The following is a 21,466-nucleotide window of genomic DNA, read 5'->3' on the forward strand; positions in this document are numbered from 1 at the left end:
ACTACAAGGTTCACCTATATACTTCTTAGTCTTGGAGGAAGCCTTACTAGACTTAGAAGAATTACCCTTCTGACAGGTCTTATGAGCATCTAATTTGGGAGAAGGCTTGGAGAAACTCTCACTACTTGCTTAATCTGAATTATGCTTTAGTTTCTACTTTGGCTTTCTTGTACATGTTTGAGCTACCAATGCCTTCATCTTCGAACTAGTCATAGTATCCAATTGTGTAAGCTTTGACTTCTCTCAAGTCAAGCAATCACAAAAGAGCTCAAAAGTAGGCATAGAAAGTCTATTCCCCAGAGCATCTTTGGTGGAATAAAAGGTGGGAGAAAATATCTTAAAATTCCCTTGAAGCTTAGAGAGAATTGAATAGATATACTCAGCATCAGTCTTTGTCTTTCCATAACCCTACAAGATGGATCTTTATTGATCAAACTTCATCAAGAAGTCATCAATAGTAGAAAAGGAATCTGGTATAAGTGAGGTAATCTCTACCTCTAGTTAAAGTGCCTTGAACTCATTCATAGTACCAAAGAAGCCATTAAGCTCGGTCCACATGGCTAGAGGAGTATTACACTAGTCCAAATGAAAATATAGACTATCTGATACCTGTAATGCAATCAATTTGATTTCCTCATCCATTTTTTTTTGATGCTCCATGATCTCATAAGACCTCCAAAAAATAGGTTACAGAACATCTAAACATGACCACAACCCTTTTGACCAGAGAAGTCAAGTCATCAAGGTCTTCCAAGTGTGGTAATTGTGAAGGGTCAGAATTTCTAGAGAAGAAGAGGTCCCAGCCATTATTTTAGGATTTTTTTAGGTTTTTTGATATGCTTATATAATGACAGATAATAATATAAAAATTTCCCCCAAAATGCAATAAATCAAACCCCAACTTATAGAAACAATGCATAAATGAGTGAAGAGAAAAAAAAATTCAAAAATGAATCATAGATACATGGTAAAAAAATTGGTTAAATGAAAGAATATGAAAGTGCTTGAGAAGAGCTTTCTGACACTTTTTTTAGAATGGAAAATAAAGCTATAACGAAGAAGTTATGCCCCCTAGCAGATAGAATTCATCTATAGACTTCAAGCATATAATAGGTACTAAACTTGAAAAGAAATCCCAAAAATATCTAATCCATCATCTCTGTCTCAGAACCAACTTTCTAATTATTCTTTTATAATGAAAAAATACGTCCGTATGCTTGAGATATCACAAAAAAATTGACAGGGCCCCTAGAAATTCAAGAAATTTTTTATTTTTTTATTTTAAAAAAAATAATAATAAATGCCACAAACACACTAGTAGAGAAATGTTGGAGCATTCCACTAGTGGTTGTGATGGGTGGTGGTGGAGTCGTGGTGGTGCATTGGCAGAGGCATCGGGTGTTCTGACAATGGGTTAGAGTCCAGTGGTGGCTGTCCGGAAAGTTTCTTTGGTGGCTGGGAAACAATGGGTGATGTCAAAAGTTTATTGCTAGGGGCCAGAAGTAGTACTGAAAAATGGCTGCAATGCCAAAAAATGGTATTGTAGCCATTTTTTCAAATTTTTAGATTTTTTTTTTGAAAAAATTGCATCGTAATGCATGTAAGAGGTTGTACAGCCCTACTCGACAATTTTTTTTGCCTCCCAGATCAACATTGTCCAAAATGGATGAACTTTATATAAAAATGGGGGTTTTGATGCCTTCTGAATCCGACCATGAGGTCTTTCTAGCTTCAAAGTTCTCCAAAAAATAGAGATCCCCTTATTTTCACAAGAAATATGTGAAAATTTCTAGATCTATTCTGTTAAACCCTTGTTCTCCTTTTTCTCCAAATAATGAACAAGCTACATCAAATTTGAATTTGATACCATGAAGGATTTGATCAATACAAATCTACATAGCCCAAAGAATACATGCATGTAAGAAACCTATCACAAAAGAAAAAGATGAGAGGAGGCAAGGGTTTTGCTCTGAAAATTTACAAATTGTATTCTTAGAAATGAAAAAGACCTAAGATAATTACAAACAATCTATCCTTATAGTAGGATATCAAAGCTCAAAAAGGGTAACCTAAAAGGTAAAAGGGCAACCTAAAAGGCAAATTCTATTTAATAACTACTAATTAATTATTAAATGTGAATGCAAAAGGTGCATAAAATTAAATCTTAAGAAGGGAATAAAGAAAATTTAATAAATTAAATTAAATTAATGCTTTACTTTAACAAAGGATACTTGTGAGCAAAAAAGAGAAAACATTGCAGAGGTTCTTTTTGTTGTGAGAAATCTTATCCTTGAAGATTGATACAGTTCAGGAGCAACTTGAAGAGTGTCTAAAAGACAAGACATCTTATGAACAATTCAACTATCCATATTTTCAAGCCACTGAGTTAGCATCTTATGGATTGTGTGCACTTTTGATATTTTCATATTTTGTAAAATCAACAAGGAGGGTAGAGCCACAATAATGGTTCCCACTTCCCATCATGAAGAAATCAGATGGAAAGTGGGGAAGTCAAATTCTAAAGGCTTGGAATGAAGCCAAACCTTCAAATGAAGGTCCCTAGGGACTCCAAATCAAAGTTGGCATGGAGGCTTCGAATGAAGCCTACAACTTCATTCAAAGCCCTAATAACCAATCAAAAAGTTTTAATTCATCTTTTTTTTTCTTCTCATTGTTGCATGTAGGAGTTGGTGGACCAGGGGGCTTAGAATGAAATCTATGACATGATACCTTGCATCAGCATCTCTATCTACCATTTTTATATCTCTTTCAAGCATTCAAGTATTATTTTCTTTGTTTTTGTGTTGTTTATGAATATTTAATAATTTTAATGAATATTTAGTTAATTTTAATGAATATTTAGTTGTTTTTAATGAAAGTTTAGTTATTTTTAATGTGTCTTAAATAGTTTTATGTTTACATGTTTTTGTAGTTAGTTTTATGTACATAGATTTGTATATTTTTATTATGTTAGATAGTTTATTAGCACAACAATAGTTACAAAATATTGTAAAAAAATAATGAAAGCTATAGTTGGAAAAAATAATAGGTTTAGATGATGAAAACATCTAGATCTACATAGAAAACACGATACACAAATCTAGTTCTAAGTGAATAAAAAACAAAAAATAATTTAACTCACACTCTCTCTCCTTACTTTCTCTGAGGTCCCCTCAATCTCTCTCTTCTCACTCTCCTCACTTGAATCTCTCTCCTCACTCTCTCTCTAGTTTCTCTGTCCTCTCACTTTTTCTCTCCCCACTTCTCATTCCTCATACTCTCTTCACTCTCTCTTTGTCTCCTCTCACTCTTTCTCTCCACTTGCTCTCTCCTCACATTATATCTCTCCTCACTTTCTCTCTTCTTACTCTCCTTAATTTGTCTCTACTCCCACTCTCTCTCCTTTCACTTTCTCTCCTCACTTTCTCACTCTTGTCCTCACTCTCTCCTCAATTTCTCTTTCCTCTCACTCTATGTGTGGACTTTCTCTCTCCTCTCACTTTCTCTCTCCTCACTCTTTCCTTAGTTTCTCTCACCTCACTCTCTCCTCACTCTCTCTCCTCTCACTTTCTCTCTCCTTACACTCTCTCTCCTCACTATCTCACTCACTCACTCTCCTCTCACTTTCTCTCTCCTTAATCTCTCCTTAGTTTCTCTCTCTTTCACTCTCTCTCATCACTATCTCTCCTCTCACTTTCTCTCTCCTTACACTCTCTATCAATTCACTTTCACTCTCCTCACTCTCTCTCCTCTCACTTTGTCTCCTCACTCTCTTCTTAGTTTCTATCTCATCACTTTCTCTCTCCTCTCACTTTGTCTCCTCACTCTCTTCTTAGTTTCTATCTCATCACTTTCTCTCTCCTCTCACTCTCTCATTACTCGCTCTCCTCTCACTATCTCTCCTCTCACTCTCTCACACCCCCTCTATATTTTCTATCTCTTCTCACTTTCTCTCTCCTCACTTCTCGCTCCTCATGCTCTCTTCACTCTCTCTCCTCTCACTCTTTCTCTCTACTTTCTCTCTCCTCACACTATATCTCTCCTCTTACTTTCTCTCTACTCACTTTCTCTCTACTCCCACTCTCTCCTCTCACTTTCTCTCTCCTCACACTATATCTCTTCTCTCATTTTCTCTTTCCTTACTTTCTCTCTGCTCCCACTCTCTATCCTCTCACTTTCTCTCTCTCTCTTGTCCTCACTCTCTCCTCTCACTCTATGTGTGGACTTTCTCTCTCCTTACTTTTTATCTCCTCTCACTTTCTCTCACTCACTCTCCTCACTTTCTCTCTCTCTTGTCCTCACTCTCTCCTCTCACTCTATGTGTGGACTTTCTCTCTCCTTACTTTTTATCTCCTCTCACTTTCTCTCACTCACTCTCCTCACTTTCTCTCTTCTCCCACTTTCTCTCTCCTTACACTCTCTCTCCTCACTATCTCACTCTTATTCGCTCTTCTCTCACTCTCTCATCACTTTCTCTCTCCTTACTATCTCTCTCCTCTCACTATCTCTCTCCTTACATTCTCTCAACTCACTTTCACTCTTCTCACTCTCTTCTTAGTTTCTTTCTCCTATCACTATCTCTCATTACTTGCTCTCTCCTCTTTCTCTCTCTCTCACACACACAAATAGACATGTTGGTTAATAGTTTGTCTTCCTATTAGATTTGATAATCTTGACTCTTTGATACCCAATGTTTAGAGAAACAAAAGGATGTTTACCAACAGATGGGTCAGTATATGTATGTATCCTATCACTGCCTCTGAATTGATTAGGTACAACCCCCTATGACTCTTGCAATAATATGCAATGAATATATCTTTATGTGATAAAAAATTCTTGATATTATAAGCTCTTAACCCGAGAGCAATAAAGGATAACCAAATTGTTTGTAGGCACAAACAATTTAGGCAAAGTAGATTTGGACAACCTATCAAACCCAATGGAATGATTGTAATAGATTATCATAAGATTCCTAACTCTTACTTTTAATCTTAATGAAGTGTTAATCATCTAGATGCAAGGAGAAATGGAAAAAGAGATGTACATGAGGGAAAATGGAATTTCTTTGACTCCCAAACTTAATGAAATGGAATTCAACAAGTTACTAATAGATTCATAAACATCTATCTTTCAAATCCTAATAAAATATTCTAACATAATATGAAATGAACAAGAGATGAAGCATAATTATATATTAGGAAAGTAAATGAAATCACTTTCACTGCAAATATCAAAATGAAATGGAATCCACTTGATTATCACAAGTTCACATGCAATTGTCCTTCAACTCTTTATGCAGAACTAATCTAAGAATGGGCAAAAAAATATGACAAGTAAACAAAAAGTAAATGAAATTAAAAACTCATTCACCATAAAGTTTGTTGACCCTTGTTATGTTAAATGAAGTTACATTTATAGTCCTCTATCATTTCTTACTTTTGGTAGATCAACAATTATCGGATTAAAGGAAAATCAAATATGAAATTGTCCAGTCATACAAACACATTGCATGTTTTCCATACTGATTCCGAATCCTTTATGTTTCTAAACACACAATGACCATTCGGCTTCCTACATCCTTAGAAAATCCTATGGAAAATCATTGTTTCTTTTATTTTCTATTGTTTCATGCCAGATCCATATATTTCATTTTCTAATGGTTATTGCATTTTTTAATTCCAATTGTTGATCTCAAATCGACAATCAAGAATTAAAATGTTATGACTTCCTTTATAAATTCCTCCATGGGTCCCTCTGTATACAATTCTTCTCATTACTATATCACATGGAATAACAATTGAGCAACTTTACATAGCAAGGTAGCAACATCTGTGGATCTCTTTTTGATCTGACAGTGATAACAAAATGATGTTAGGTCTCTTTACTTTGCACTGTAGGTCCCTCTTTCTAGCTAGGTACACCATGGTAAATAGATGATAGGATATTATTGTCTGATGTCAAAATATTTTGCCTCATTGGCACCTCATGACTAGATTCTGACAACACTCCGTGAGAGGTGATGGCCCACTAGACACATGTCTTCACGTCACTATGTCACTATCATTAATTTCTATGCATCTCTCCATAGTGACATAAAAAGAAGCATTGATCTTTTAGGATATGACAGCTTGGAACATGCACAATCCTATATTAGAAAAAGGGGGCCCAACTGACATGTAAGAATTTGACTTTTCAACTCACCAATGAAATGCATTATTCCACTCATTTGACTTGTTAATTTAGTGAGGTGGATGATCAGACATGTTTGATTCGTTGAATTGATTCCAAATTTTTTCTTCACCACCTTTGATCATGTTCTTCATCATTTCTATAGTTTGAGCATTCATTCTATATTAAATCAAACCGATCTTGCTTTATGGTTTGTTCTCATGATCTGTATATCAATCTTCACCTTCAATCTTCAATGTTCTTTTCTATATTTTCTCTATACATGCACATGATTTCTTCATTCTACCTGCATAAATTCTTTTAATGGAACATTTGATCTTAGAATTAAGGTTTCTCAGAGATTTTTAGAAATAATTTCATGAGGGTAAATCTTTGTTTTTCACATGATTGGGAATAAGGAACATATGAGTCTTTAGAACCTTTAAACCTTATTCTCATCAGGAAAAGCATGAAAAAACCCTCCCAAAACCCTAATCACCTAGCTTTGGACTAATGCATTGCTCATATGATTCTTGCATTATCTATTCTAAGGAATGATGAGAAGAAATATCATCCTATAGGCAATCTAGATCCAGACTCAAAACTTTGACACTTGACTTGATTCAAAACCTTAAGGAAAAAGATATGAACTAAAACTTGGGCAACAACACACACACACACACACACACACACACACACACACACACACTCCTAATACACCTAATCTAACATATTAACACCTAATTTGGTCACATTAACACCTAATTTGGCCTATTAACCCTTGATAATAAGTCATAGATGAAGATGCAATATGACCTATACATATGCCCTTAATATGATAGGTCTTAGGGCCTAATAAGACCTCTTAAATTAAATAACATAGACCTAATAGTCCACCTCTTAAGTTATAATAAGATAGGTTTTAGCATTTAATAGGGCCTAGTTAACATTTAATTTGCACATGTTACCCATGCAGAAGGCATCACACGATAGAGGTCAGGGTTAGGGACATGATCATAGTCAACCTCAAAATGAAGGACAATGACATGATAATGAGTAGCCTCAAGGTCAGGGATGAGATCATGGGCATGGACATGGCCAAAGGTAGGGAGAGGGAGAGGCATATGGAGAGGGAGAGCAAGAGGGATTTCATGTTCACCCTCACATTCCCAATATGGTTAGTATATTCCATTTTTCATCCATGGAGATGACACAACTTAGAGAGTTAATTGATAGATCTAGTAATCATTTATATATAGGTATTTGTGAGCCAATTTATATGAGTCTTTCAGATCTTATTGATAGACTTAGATCATAGACTACATTTGCATTTTAGTTTATTAATAGGATTTTTGCAAAGCTTAGAGAAGAGGTCTCGGGAGATTTGTCCTTAGCCCAGGTTTAGACTTTGGTCCCCATAAAGATTATCAAACTAGAGGTATTCCCATATTATGAGGGTCAGGCCCAAGTGAAGGGATATTAGGTTACAAGATGTGTTATGCCATAGATTGGCTGCATGATATACCCTTGATTTCTCATAGCAAATGGTCGTTATCCCAATAACAACCAGATACCCTTATATTTTTCCCAATAGTATTATGTGGAGGTTTGTTTAGGGAAAATTTCAACTATTTATATCTTCCAGGGCATTATGGTCAAGGACGTGGCATAGTTGCAAATCATGATGAGTATCATCTAGCTGCTTGACCTTTACATAATCCTTGATAGTTTTTAGGTCAAAGGACTCTAGCTATGAGCCCAATGATGGCTATTATTGTAGATAGATTTTTTATTACTTCTCAAAGGGAAGCAATTGATATGATAGGACACATTGCAACTACAACTAGTAGCATTACATCTGACACTCTCAGTAGATATATTATGAGTAGACCTAGTTGACCGAGATCATCTTCACAGGAATATTCATACATTGTTGATATTTAGAGTATACCTTTACATGTCATCAAATATAGGATTAGAGATATACAACAAGGTGCATAGGACTTTGGTGATTAGCATCAACACAACACCTGACACATCTATTAGCTCCGCACTCAGCTTGATACTCAACTAAGCACCCATCAAAAAAATCAATACAATAATTAGATGCACATCAGTCTATTGCAACTCAAATTGAGGGGATATGAGTTGCAGATGTTACTATTACTACTAATGGACTACACATTCTTGAGGAGCAGTTGTGAGAGTTGAGTCAAATTGAGGTTGGCACTAGGATGGGATCATATATGGAGTGATATTTGGTCATAATACCATTGATTCTACGCCACTTCCATCTTAGTTGGTTACCCCTTCCACTCTTCATTTTTATAGAGGATTGACATGATTAGAGATGGAGTTTATGTTGATGATACTACAACATGTGTTATGGATGACCCTCTTGTTCGTTAGGCCCATGTGCCTCTTTTAACTTTTCTTTTGTAAAATAGTTCAATTCTATACACAAGTATATATACATTTAATGATATTTGTGAATGAATAATACTTTTCTAGAAACAGGTAGTAGAGCCTACTTCTTCCAATGTGGAAATTGATTGTGGGGGGAGGAGAGACATTATTGATACAACACCTAATACTGGTGGGAGTACACATATGATGGATGTGACACCCACTAGTGCTCAGGTGAAATTTAAATTTAGACTTTTAAATTAAATTAATTCAATTTTTACACACACACACATATAAAGATGTATGTCTAATGAATTATTATATACTAAATTTGCAGGAGTTGATTGATATTTTGGAAGCACATGATGCTCATTAGTGTCACTCAGAGGGTTAGTTTGTTCATATGCACCTGGATGACTCTCTAATTTAGGATGTATGGATGATAAGTTTAGCCTATATTTTATCCTTTGAGTGAGAGATATACACATGTTTATGATTTGATATTTATATATGTATTGACATGTATGTACATCTTAATAGTCCATTTACATCACATGGTATATTTATATGATTGAAAGAAATGATAAGATAGAGCAAGGAACGAGAAACAATCCAAGTAAGTTAAGCGTGAAACAATGTTACCATGAGATAAGAAAAATCCAAGAGCATACACCAAGATGGTTCAACAATGGAGACAAGGATTTATAAGGGGAAAGCAAAGAAAACCCCTTGTGAGTATTATGAATGAAGACAAATTCCTAGATAAGAGAGAGAGAGAGAGAGTGTGTGTGTGTGTGTGTTGGAGCAAAAATAGCTCAATACAATAACATCAAAATGATGTGTGTAGAGAAGAAGGAGAGAAGAGCATCTCTTTTAAAGAGATGAGAAAGGAGTTTCATGTGTTCGCATGTGTAACTCCCATTTCTATGAATGCCACATTCATAATAGGTGTGTGCAAAGTGTCACAATCCTCTTAAGGAGGATAAACTAAATTCCTTAATAAATGAATTATAAAAAAGAGTTGTCCTCACATGTGGAATAAAGGACAAATAATGACATGTCCTCCACATGTGTACAATAGGAAAAACTACATTTAGGGATCCTTGGAATATCCCAATTAAATACATCCAAGGGAAGATTAACCTTTCTAACACCCCCCCTTAATCTTTACTCGGGGAGTTTACATCAAAGGGTTGTAAACCCAAATTTTTACAATGAAATTGAAATCTCTCTTTAGAAAGTGGTTTTGTCAAAATATCTGCCACTTGATGTTCACCTTTACAATAAAGAAGAGTAACTTTCTTATCTTCAACTTGTTCTCGAATGAAGTGATGTTGAAGTGAAATATGTTTGGTCCTTGCATGAAAAATTGGATTCTTTGGCAAGGCAATAACACTCTGATTGTCACAATGTAGAGGGGTAGGTGTTTTTTGAGGTAGACCCAAATCTTCAAGAAGTCTTCTAAGCCATAAAGCTTCCTTAGTTGCATTGGTAAAACCTTTGTATTTAGCTTCAGTTGAGCAAAGGGAAATAGAGTGTTCTTTTTTACTTTTCCAAGAAATTGCACCTGAACCAACAAAGAAACAATAGCTACAAGTGGATCTCCCATCATTGGGATCTCCACCTAGATCAAAATCAGTATAGCCATGTAAAATAAATTTAGAACTAGCATCATAAAATAATCCCATATTAATAGTTCTTTTAATGTACCTTAAGATTCTTTTAGCAACTTTAAAATGTTTTTCTTGTGGTTTAGACATAAACCTAGAAACTAAATTAACACTATAAGCAATATCAGGTCTAGTAAGAGGTAAATAATTTAAACTTCCTACCAATTGCCTATACAAAGTTTCATCAACAAAAGGAGTATTCATATCAGCCATTAATTTAGTTCCTAACTCACATGGAATTGAAACATGGTTAAAATAATTCATCTTAAATTTTTCTTTAAAAGGTCATGAGCATACTTGCTTTGAGAAGGAAAGATATGCTTAGGAGTTTGGCAAATTTGCATACCTAAGAAGTAATGTAAAATACCTAAATTAGTCATCTGAAATTTTTGTTTAAGTTAAAACTTAATATCAAAAATCAAAGCATCTAAACTAGAAGTGAGAATTAGATCATCCACATAAGCAATAACAATGATAATATCATCTTCAGTATGTTTAATATAAAAATTAGGATCATTCTTACTTCTAGAAAAGCCTTGAGAAATAAAGAAAGAATTAATTTTAGAATACCATTCTCTAGGTGATTGTTTAAGACCATAAATAGATTTTTTCAATTTGCAAACCAAATTTTCACTACCTTTCTTAACAAATCTAGGAGGTTGAGCCATATAGATTTCTTCATGTAATCACCATTTAAGAAGGCACTTTTAACGTCCATTTGATGAATGGGCCAATTCATTTTAGATGCTAAAGCAAGAACTAATTTGATAGTAGGCATTTTAGCAACAGGAGCAAAGGTTTCATTATAGTCTAATCCTTCAATTTGTGAAAAACCTCTAGCAACTAATCTAGCCTTAAATTTACTAATTTCATTATTAGCATTCAATTTTGTTTTGTATAACCATTTACATGAAACTATATTCTTTCCATGAGGTAACTTGACTAAGTCCCAAGTTTGATTAGCAATTAAAGAGTCATATTCCTCTTGCATGGCCTTTTGCCAATGAGGTTGAGAGTTAGCTTGATCAAAAGACTTAGGATCATTAGAATTCATAATAGTAGTCATCAAAGCATAATTACAATAATTAATCCTTCTATGTTTAATTCAACCAAATCTAGAAATGTAGTCATCACTTTCATTGATTAAGTTTTGAGCCCATTTAGGTTTACGTTTAGTTGTAATGGAATCATCACTAGAGGAAGAATCATTATCAATAAAAGAATCATTAGCAGCTACTTGAATATCATTACTAGTAGAAGCAGAAATAATAGGTGGTCCTTGAGTTGTAGGGTTAAGAGAAGGAGTAGGGTTAAGAGAAGGAGGTTTGTCCTCCACTAGCACAATTTTAGTGCCACTGAATTCTACATCATGTGTAGTAGAATAGTCATGTACACCATTTTCTGCAATGCAAACATCTCTAGCAACATGAACTTTGTTAGTAGTAGAATCATAAACATGATAACCCTTAGTGTTTTCATCATAACCAACAAAAATATAAGGAGAAGACTTAGCATCTAATTTATACCTTTTCTGTTTAGGAGTATGAACATAAGCAATAGATCCAAAAATCCGCAAATGATGTAAATCAGGTTTCCTACTAGACCAAGCCTCTTCTGGAGTAATATCTTTGAGAGCTTTGGTAGGAGTCCTATTAAGAATATAAGTTGCACAAAACATGGCTTCAGCCCAAAATTTATAATGTAGATTCTTAGCATGCAACATGCATCTAGCCATTTCAACAATGGTCTGATGCTTTCTTTCCACCACACCATTTTGCTGTGGTGTATAAGGAATAGTAAGCTCATGTGTAATTCCACATGATTTCAAATAAGAATGAAAAGCATTATTCACATATTCCTTTCCATTATCAGTTTTGAGAATTTTTAGTTTAAAACTAGATTGCCTTTCAACATATAACTGAAATTCAATGAATATATCAAGAACTTGATCCTTGCTATGCAAAAAATAGATCCAAGTTTGTCTAGAAAAGTCATCAACAAAGGTAAGTGCATACCAAAAACCTTGGATGGAATTATTTTCCATGGGGCCCAAAAGGTCACTATGGACAAGGTGCAACTTATGAGTTGCCTGCCATGATTTACCACTTGGAAAGGGCTCCCTATGCATCTTACCACTCATACAACCAGTAAAAGAAATCTTAGAAGGAATAATGTGAGGCAAGCCATCAACCATATTGCTTTTGTGCATTAAAGTAATATAATCTGAATTTAAATGGCCAAGTCTTTCATGCCATATATTGAAATCAATGGAATTATGTAAAGAATATCATGAACTAGCAAATTCATGGAATTTAAATAAGTTGTCATTATCCAGTTTAGCATGAGAAATCACTTGTTTAGTTTGAGGATCTATCACATAGCACGTATCTTTATAGAATTCAACTTTATAGTCCTGACATAACGTTCAAATAGAAAGAAAATTAGTTTTCAGATCAAGTACATATAATACACCATGCAATTTACCATTAGGAATAGTTACATCACCTAAACCTTCAACTTTACAAGTCTGATTATTAGCTAACTGAATAGGAATGTTAGCAATATCAGGTTGCAGAGAATCAAAAATTTCTTTATGAGAAGTTACATGTTGTGATGCACCACTGTCAAAAATCCACTCTAAAGGTCTACAAACATTAAAGCTACAAGTAAAAGCATGACGAGAATTGGAACCATTAGAGTTACCTTTTCTATGATTTAATTTTTTATTATGGTTACTGCTATTTATACGTTTTTAATCATTTTGCTTTTTAAAACAATTATTAACAACATGACCATCTTTGCCACAATAAGAACAATGAGGTTTGGAATTTGAATGATTCCTTTGATTATTATTAGTACGATTGTTATTATGATGATTGGTATGGTTATTGTTATTATTGTTATATTTGGCATGAGATTTATTATTGAAGTTATTAGAATTATTATTATAGTGTTTGTTATTATGATTATTATTATTATTATTTGAACGAAAATTATTATTATTTGAATTTTGAGACATAAATGCATGTTCAATTGATTTAAGAGTACCAAACTGAATTAGCTTAGCTTCTTCCTGTCTTAATAAATTTTGAAAAATAACATAAGTTAACTGAGTAGTTAACGTAGGAATAACAAGCTGAGCATGAATATTAGTTATAAACTGTTGAAACTGTCTAGGAAGACACTTTTTAAGAATAATATGAATTAAGTGAATGTCATCTAACTAAACACCTAAAGCAACAAGTTGACTTTTAATAGAATCAAATTTTAACAAAAATTCATCCATGGTCTTAAAATATGTATACTTGAGATCTTCATGTTGATCTTGTAATTGCATTTTACGGGATTCATCTGCACTGTCATATTTGGTTTGTAAAATTGACCGAGCATCATGGGCTTTAGAACAATGTGCAATTAAAACATATAAATCTGGAATAATGGAAATACCAATTAACCCTAAAGATTCTTCATTTTTAAGTTTCCAAGTATCTTTTCTATCTTGGGTAGCCGCTGAACCAGGTTCAACAGAAGGATCAGTGGCTATCTCGAACTAGTGCTTAAAACGAAAAATAAATGAAATGTGTGTTTTCAGGAATGATAATTAGTATGATTAAGTTTTATTTTTGGAATTAAGGTTGACATTTTTATGGGAAAAAAAGTGTCCCCCTTATAGAAATATGAATTAAAAAATAACTAGAATGAATTAAAAAACTTGCTAAGGAAATAATGATTAAGTTTCTGAAAAAATGATACAACCCTGCAAAGAAATGTTAGACTAATGATTAATAATTATTAATTTGAAACAAAATGATAGAACCCTGCAAGCAGATGTTAGAAATAATTATTAATCTATAAGAAAAGAATAATGCAGAGGTGTTTTAAAATAAATAAATGATTATTAGGTTGATCAAGAATGAATGACAGAGGAATCCAATAGTTATAATTATGATTCTTAATAACATAAAATGATTGAAATTTTTTTTAGAAGGGGTCAAATTTTGAAGTTATAAATTAATTTTATAACTCTCTATTATGACAACGGGAATAAATTATAAATAATAAATGATAAAACAATGAATTCCTAAATAAAGGAAGAGAATGAAATCTTAAAAACTTATAATATTTAAATTAATGTTTGAATGAAATTTAAAAAGCTTATAAAGAACCAATAATATATAAAAAGTTTGATATAAAAAGGTTTATTAATTTAAAATCAAAAGGTTAAAAAAAACTTTTAACTTTAAAAAACAAAACTTTTAAACTTAAGTATAAAACAAAACTTATAAACTTAAAGAATAAAACAATACGATTAAAACTTAAGAATAAGACAAAACGTTTAAAATTGCATGCAAAAGAAGTAAGTCTGATTTAAACAATGGGCAGCATAAAGGCTGAAAGAAATGAGCGTCAAGACTCTTTAAAATTGTTCACACTAGGGAAACACGCATGCAAGAGATAGAAAAATAAAATGCATAGAAAAAAAATGCCAACAATCAATAATATGCTGCAAAGAAATGTTTGATAATAAGTACGATAGGTAGCAAAGAATACAAACGATTTGCAAAGGATATTAATGAATACGGCAGGCTGAAACATTTTGCAAGAAACAAATGATGAAAAATGAAATGCAAAGGAGAAGAGACAGATTTCATTATACAAGAAACTTATAAAAAATGCAGGCAATGTGAGATGGCTCGCTGCACTGTAGATCGTCACCTCTACATGTGAAGTTCACAAGAAAAAGAAATTAATCAACAAACAAAGCCAATAGAAAAAAAAATATAGAGCCAAAAAAATTGAATTTAGGAGAAGTGAATGAATCAGTAGCAGATGAAAGTTGGAGAATATGATGGCCGCTGAAAGCAAAAGGTACCTACAAAAAAAAAAAGGAAAGATGCTAAACATAGAGGGAATGCTATAAACAACTGAAATAAAGTCCAAAAAAAGGGTAAGATAGAATTAGAAAGAAGAAGATCCAAAAAAGATTACAATTTCATAGATTTAGAAAGAATGAATTCAAAAAAAAATTGAAATAAAGATAAGGAAATATATTAAAATTTTATTGTTAAAAAAAATATGAATAGAATATGCTTTGAATTTGAAAAAAAAAAGGAATATTTTAAATTTCAAAAAAAAAAAATTTAAAAACTAATCTATTGTGATTACTAAGATTTGTTTTAATAATCTCACATAAGATAATTATTTCCTTAATATGATTGAAGAAAAATAATTTTAATTAAATGATAAAAATTAATCTACAAGAAAATTGCACAATTAAATGCTACTCCACCACAAAAACTAGAATAAATGCTTAAAATATTTAAAATTAAAATTGCACAAAAATGAGAGTAATGTGAGAAATGCTCCTTGTTGGCGGCACGCCTTCCAAAACAAGAGCAAATTTTTTTTTGAAATTTTGATAGGAAAACCCTTTGGCAACAAGCCTTCCAAAGAGGGTTAGTAAAAAAATGATAAAAGATGATAAAATAAAACCTACACACAAAAGATGTTAGAATGAGCAAACAACCACAACACAAACTTCTTCTCTTAATAGCGTCTCCAAATAAGGTGTGCTCCAATGAATGGAAACCTTCGACACAAAACTTAAAACGAGGATTAGTAACCAAGCTCTGATACCATGAAAGAAATGATAAGATAAAGCAAGGAACGAGAAACAATCCAAGTAAGTTAAGTGTGAAACAATGTTACCATGAGATAAGCAAAATCCAAGAGCATACACCAAGATGGTTCAACAATGGAGACAAGGATTTATAAGGGGAAAGCCAGGAAAACCCCTTGTGATTATTATGAATGAAGGAAAATGCCTAGAGAAGAGAGAGAGAGAGTATGTTGGAGCAAAAATAGCTCAATACAATAACATCAAAATGATGTGTGTAGAGAAGAAGGAGAGAAGAGCATCTCTTTTAAAGAGATGAGAAAGGAGTTGCATGTGTTTGCATGTGTAACTCCCATTTCTATGAATGCCACATTCATAATAGGTGTGTGCAAAGTGTCACAATCCTCTTAAGGAGGATAAACTAAATTCCTTAATAAAGGAATTATAAAAATGAGTTGTCCTCACATGTGGAATAAAGGACAAATAATGACATGTCCTCCACATGTGTACAATAGGACAAACTACATTTAGGGATCCTTGGAATATCCCAATTAAATACATCCAAGGGAAGATTAACCTTTCTAACAATGATACATATGATTAGACATTTTATATTTTTTTCTAGTTTATGCTCCATGTGATATATCTTTGTAGTTTATGATTAGACATGTGATCTAGATCTATATGTACATGTATTCCACTTCAATTTAATTTTTGGGTTTATGATTGCATGTGATTGATTGAATTACATGTTAATGATTACATTTGTAATCTTGATTGAATTACATAGTTTAGATATTATTTACATGTGATTGATTATATGTGTGGTTTTGATTCAACTTGTGTGATTCAATATGTTATAACTTGCACACGGTTAATGAAATTAGATATTTGCACACTATTAATTGAATTAGATACTTGTCTGTGATAATTAGATGCATATAAGTTATTTAAGTTGTACATGACATGAACATACACATATACACATATAAGTCCTAAGTTGTACATGAAATGAAAAGAATGCACATTTACATGCCCTAAACATGAAATGAGCATATCATACAAACACATATGATTGGTTCAAAATTTAGGAAATTCAAAATTATAGCACTTGCAAATTTATTAAAATGATTGATTAAATTGAATGTACACGTCTATAAGTCTTAAACATGAAATGAACATATCATATATACATACAAACTTTCTAAGTTACATATGAACATGCACATGTAAACATATAATTCCCAAATGTTAAATGAATTTACATATATTCACACATGAATATAAGTGGACAAAACATGACATGAACATAAATATACACGTGTTTAAGTCCTAAAATTTATACATGAAATAAAAAGAATGAATATTTATGCCCTAAACATAAAATGAACATATATCATACATATACACATGTAATGTAAGTGTACTAAAGAGGAAAATCAATGAAATGAACTTGACCATCTATAAGTCTTAAACTTGAAATGAATGTATGTACATGATGTTAGAAATGCTTTAGAATAACTAAGAGGGGGGTGAATCAGTTATTCAAGATCCAAATGTTCAAAAACTTTTTCATTAAAAACTGTTTATTCATCCAAGCTTAAGCTTTCCTACTTAGCAAGCTACTATAAATGAACATGCAAACATAACACATGAAAGATCAACACATAACACAGTGATTTATGTGGAAACCCAATTTGGGAAAAACCAGCAGTAACATGCTACTCAATTCTCACTCTTCTGAAGTGATGCCCTATGAAAGGCCTGCCCTGTTAAAGGCTACAACACACCGTTAAATGTGACCTGGTTAAAGGATTTAACCACCATGTTAGAAGTGGGCCTGGTTAGAGGACTTTAGAACATTCACTTGGAATGCCACCTTGTTAAAGGATTTACAAATGGCTATTAAACCAACCTAAGTCCATAGGATTTTACCCTAGCTTGCACAATTGTTAGAGAGTAACAACAAGGGCTTTCTATTTGATACAACTGACAACTTAAATTGCAGATTTTAGATCACAATTCAGCTCTTCACAATTTTTTTGGTTTTCAGTCTCTATAGCTTTGACAACTTGTCCTCCTTTCAAGCTTCGTCTCCTTGAGTCTTCATGCTCGATGTACCAGTGCAATATTCTCTATGACCACTAATCAAAGCAGAGTCTCTGTGCTCTATTCTTCCTTCTCTTTGATGCCTTCTCCTTGACACCTTTCAACCACTTCACAATTTGGCACACCCAAAACTCTTACTTCTTGGCCTGTGACTCCTTAAATAGAAGTCTAGAGTTACTTTTCCCACTTGATTCTTCCCTCCTTTAATTTTAGTTCAAATGGATTAGGTAGGATTCATTGAATCTAATCCACATCTTGTTTCTTCTAGAAACATCATGAAGAATCCTCTTGAATTCACTCAAAAATAGTTTACATGAAATTCTATGCCTCTAGCTCATCATCCTTATCCTCCATCTTGTTCAAAAAATTCAACGTAACAAATTTTTTGGCTTAGATCTAGCGAATCTTTGACTTTTCCAATAATGTAGTAGCTTGACACTATTAAAATTTTGGTGCTCGGCACATACTGTGTTACTCAGCATCAACTACATTTTACTGATGCTCAGCACCAACTGTGGATTCACTTGACATCCACTAAGTTTTTACTTTTTCTCAGCACTAATCTAAAAATCTTCTTAGCTTGAACTAGCTTGCTCAACACTCACTAATGAACTTAGTTAAGCTTTGCAGACAACCTTGTTGCAACTTATTCTTCTAGTGTTTCTAAGTGTGGCCAACCTCTGTATCTTCAAGTATGTTATCAATACATCATTTAACCATTGTCTTAACTAATCCTTGCACTTCATTACAAAACCATAACTCAACCTTTCCCTCAGGTAGTTTTGTTAAATCTTGTTGATTAAATCCTCTTCATCAATCAACTAAGTGATAGTACTTGGATCTTATAAGCAATTGTCATTCCAGCAAGTAGTAAGTTTGACATCAATGAAAAAAAAATGATTGAAAACATTCTTTATCAACCATCTTCCTTCTTTGCAACAATCTCCCTCTTTGATAGTATTCATTTTCAATTAGATTTCCAACACATGATGTGTACATATACATTCTAAACATGCACATATATAAGTCCTAAATGTGTTAAATGAACATACATTTTAAATATCTCTTGACTGGAGATAAATATGAAATATCTTAAAAAAAAATCCTAAATATAAAATATCTCAGGTGGTTCCAAGTAGCTCCACATGCTCATAGAGAACATTTAGTATTCTCTCATGGTCATCACAATATAGTCTCTACTTGCGGCATCCAATTTTATGTTTAATTAGATGTTGATAAAAGGAGATAGCAATATGATGGTGACTATACTAAAGAACCTTATTCTCAGATTTGCAATCAACAAAATTAATTCCATGTTTCACTAATATGGTTTGCCTGAGATATGTTCCCTCCAAAATAACTAAATCTGCACACACCATGCATTTAAATGTTATTTATATGTGAACACATACATAATAAATAAATTCATTATTTAAAAATTTAATTTACAACATGTAATATAGATATAGTTAAAAAATAAACTTGTAGGGAATAACATTACATTACTTTCTTCAGGTTCAATTAACTTCATGCTTTCTACAGTGCAACACAATAAATAATAATTCACTCCTTCTACATTTCTAGGCTTAGAAATAGCTATAAAGACTTCCCCTACACACAAGAATACATACATGTATGTATATATGTGAGATAAATGATACTTGTGAGATTGATATATATATATATATATATATATATATATATATATATATATATATATATATATATATATATATATATATATATATATATATATATATATATATATATATATATATATATATATATATATATAATAACTTTTAAATTAAAAATACTTACCAATTTGAACTAGGTCAAAGATATGGTTATAATAAGAAGAAACCAAAGGGATGTCGTCAAAATTTTCATCTTCATCTCCATTTATTGTATTAGTGACAAAAAGTGGCACCAAAGTCCATGGACCTACATGATGGTTCTTAACATAGAAGGTCACAACTCTAGTTTGTGAACATTTATAAGCTTAGATGGACAATAAAAATAGATAAATAATCAAGGTTGGTGTCTAGCTTAAAGCTAAAATGATTATTTACTTGCATGTAATTATATACTCTTCCTACATTATATTGTCATTATTCCTAGAGATACAATTACAAAAAAAGTGTAATACTTGTTTAGGGAAATTTAACTTCTTGAGAAGGATTGTGTCAATATTTTTTAATCAAAATAAGATGATTCCTAAGATTTTAACGGGATAATTAGCCATGTAGAATGATGAAATAATTGAAACAAGAGTAAAGATCAAAGAAGCTATGATCTTAAGAAACATTGATTTTAGCAAGTAAAAAAACTTTTTACCCCTTCCATATCTTCTCATTTTACTTATTCTAGAATACTATTAATGTGATAATCTAAAAGAATAAAGATCAATATTATCATCCTATTGCATGATTTAGTAAGTGAACTTAAGGGGGTAGAGTTGACATACTTAATAGTGGAAAAATATGATACACCCTCATCCAAACTATCAAAAAATATAAGCCACTCTTGATAGGATAAAATACCATTATATTCATGCCACACACAATAGTCAATGCCATAATCACTTGACAAGAAAGCTTGGGGAAAATAAGAAGATTAATCAATAAGATTCAAGAATATGGTATTTAGGTGCAAATAATGAGACTAAATATAGAGAAGGCTTAGCCAAAATTATGCAAAACATAATCATGAAGGTAATAGAGATAATGAAATTAATTGAGTTCATGCACAAGAATCTCATTTTTTGGAGGATGGCCCTTAGTTTTAAGATAAAATCTTCTACATACATAATATAAGGTGCCTTGTCAAAATAAGTGAGTGCTAGCAAAAACCCTCGAGCTAAATTATTAACATTGTTGTGTATGCTACTATAATATGAAGAGATTGAACTAGACGATTACTCAAATGTTTTAACCAAAAATAGTCTAATAAGCTTATGTAATTTAATTTCATTGGGGATAGAGGAAATTTTAAGATAAATAATACAATGCACAGAACTCTTAGTGAAAGGATTTTGTATCCTACTTTGAAAATTTATGTGGTCAAAACGGTGAGGAGGAGCATATCCTCAATTATGTTAAAAAAATCTAAGAATCAAAATAAAAGTTACTAAATGTTAAGAGCAAAGAACTGAAAAAGAGCTAAGAAAGTGAGGTAATTGCAAAAATAATAATAAAATAAAAATTGAGAGTAGAAGGATCCTAATGATGTATAATAAGGAAAAACTCATAAAGACTAAAATAATATAAAAAATAAAGTGCAAAAATTTGATGCACATAATTCAAAGAAATAGACCAATGAAATAGAATTGGAAGGAACACTCAAGCTAAGATGTGATGTAGGAGCATCTTGGGTTGCATTACTATCTTGTCTATTTTCCTTCTTTCTTGTTGCTACCAAGTTTCTTAGTTAGGGATGAGTTCATAGTGATTGTCGAGTTCACAGTTGCTGCCAAATTATCCTTTGGTCACCAAGT

This window comes from Cupressus sempervirens, chromosome 4 (assembly GCF_028749045.1).
Source record: "Cupressus sempervirens isolate cs-2001-9-10 chromosome 4, ASM2874904v1, whole genome shotgun sequence".
NCBI classification, from domain to species: Eukaryota; Viridiplantae; Streptophyta; class Pinopsida; order Cupressales; family Cupressaceae; genus Cupressus; species Cupressus sempervirens.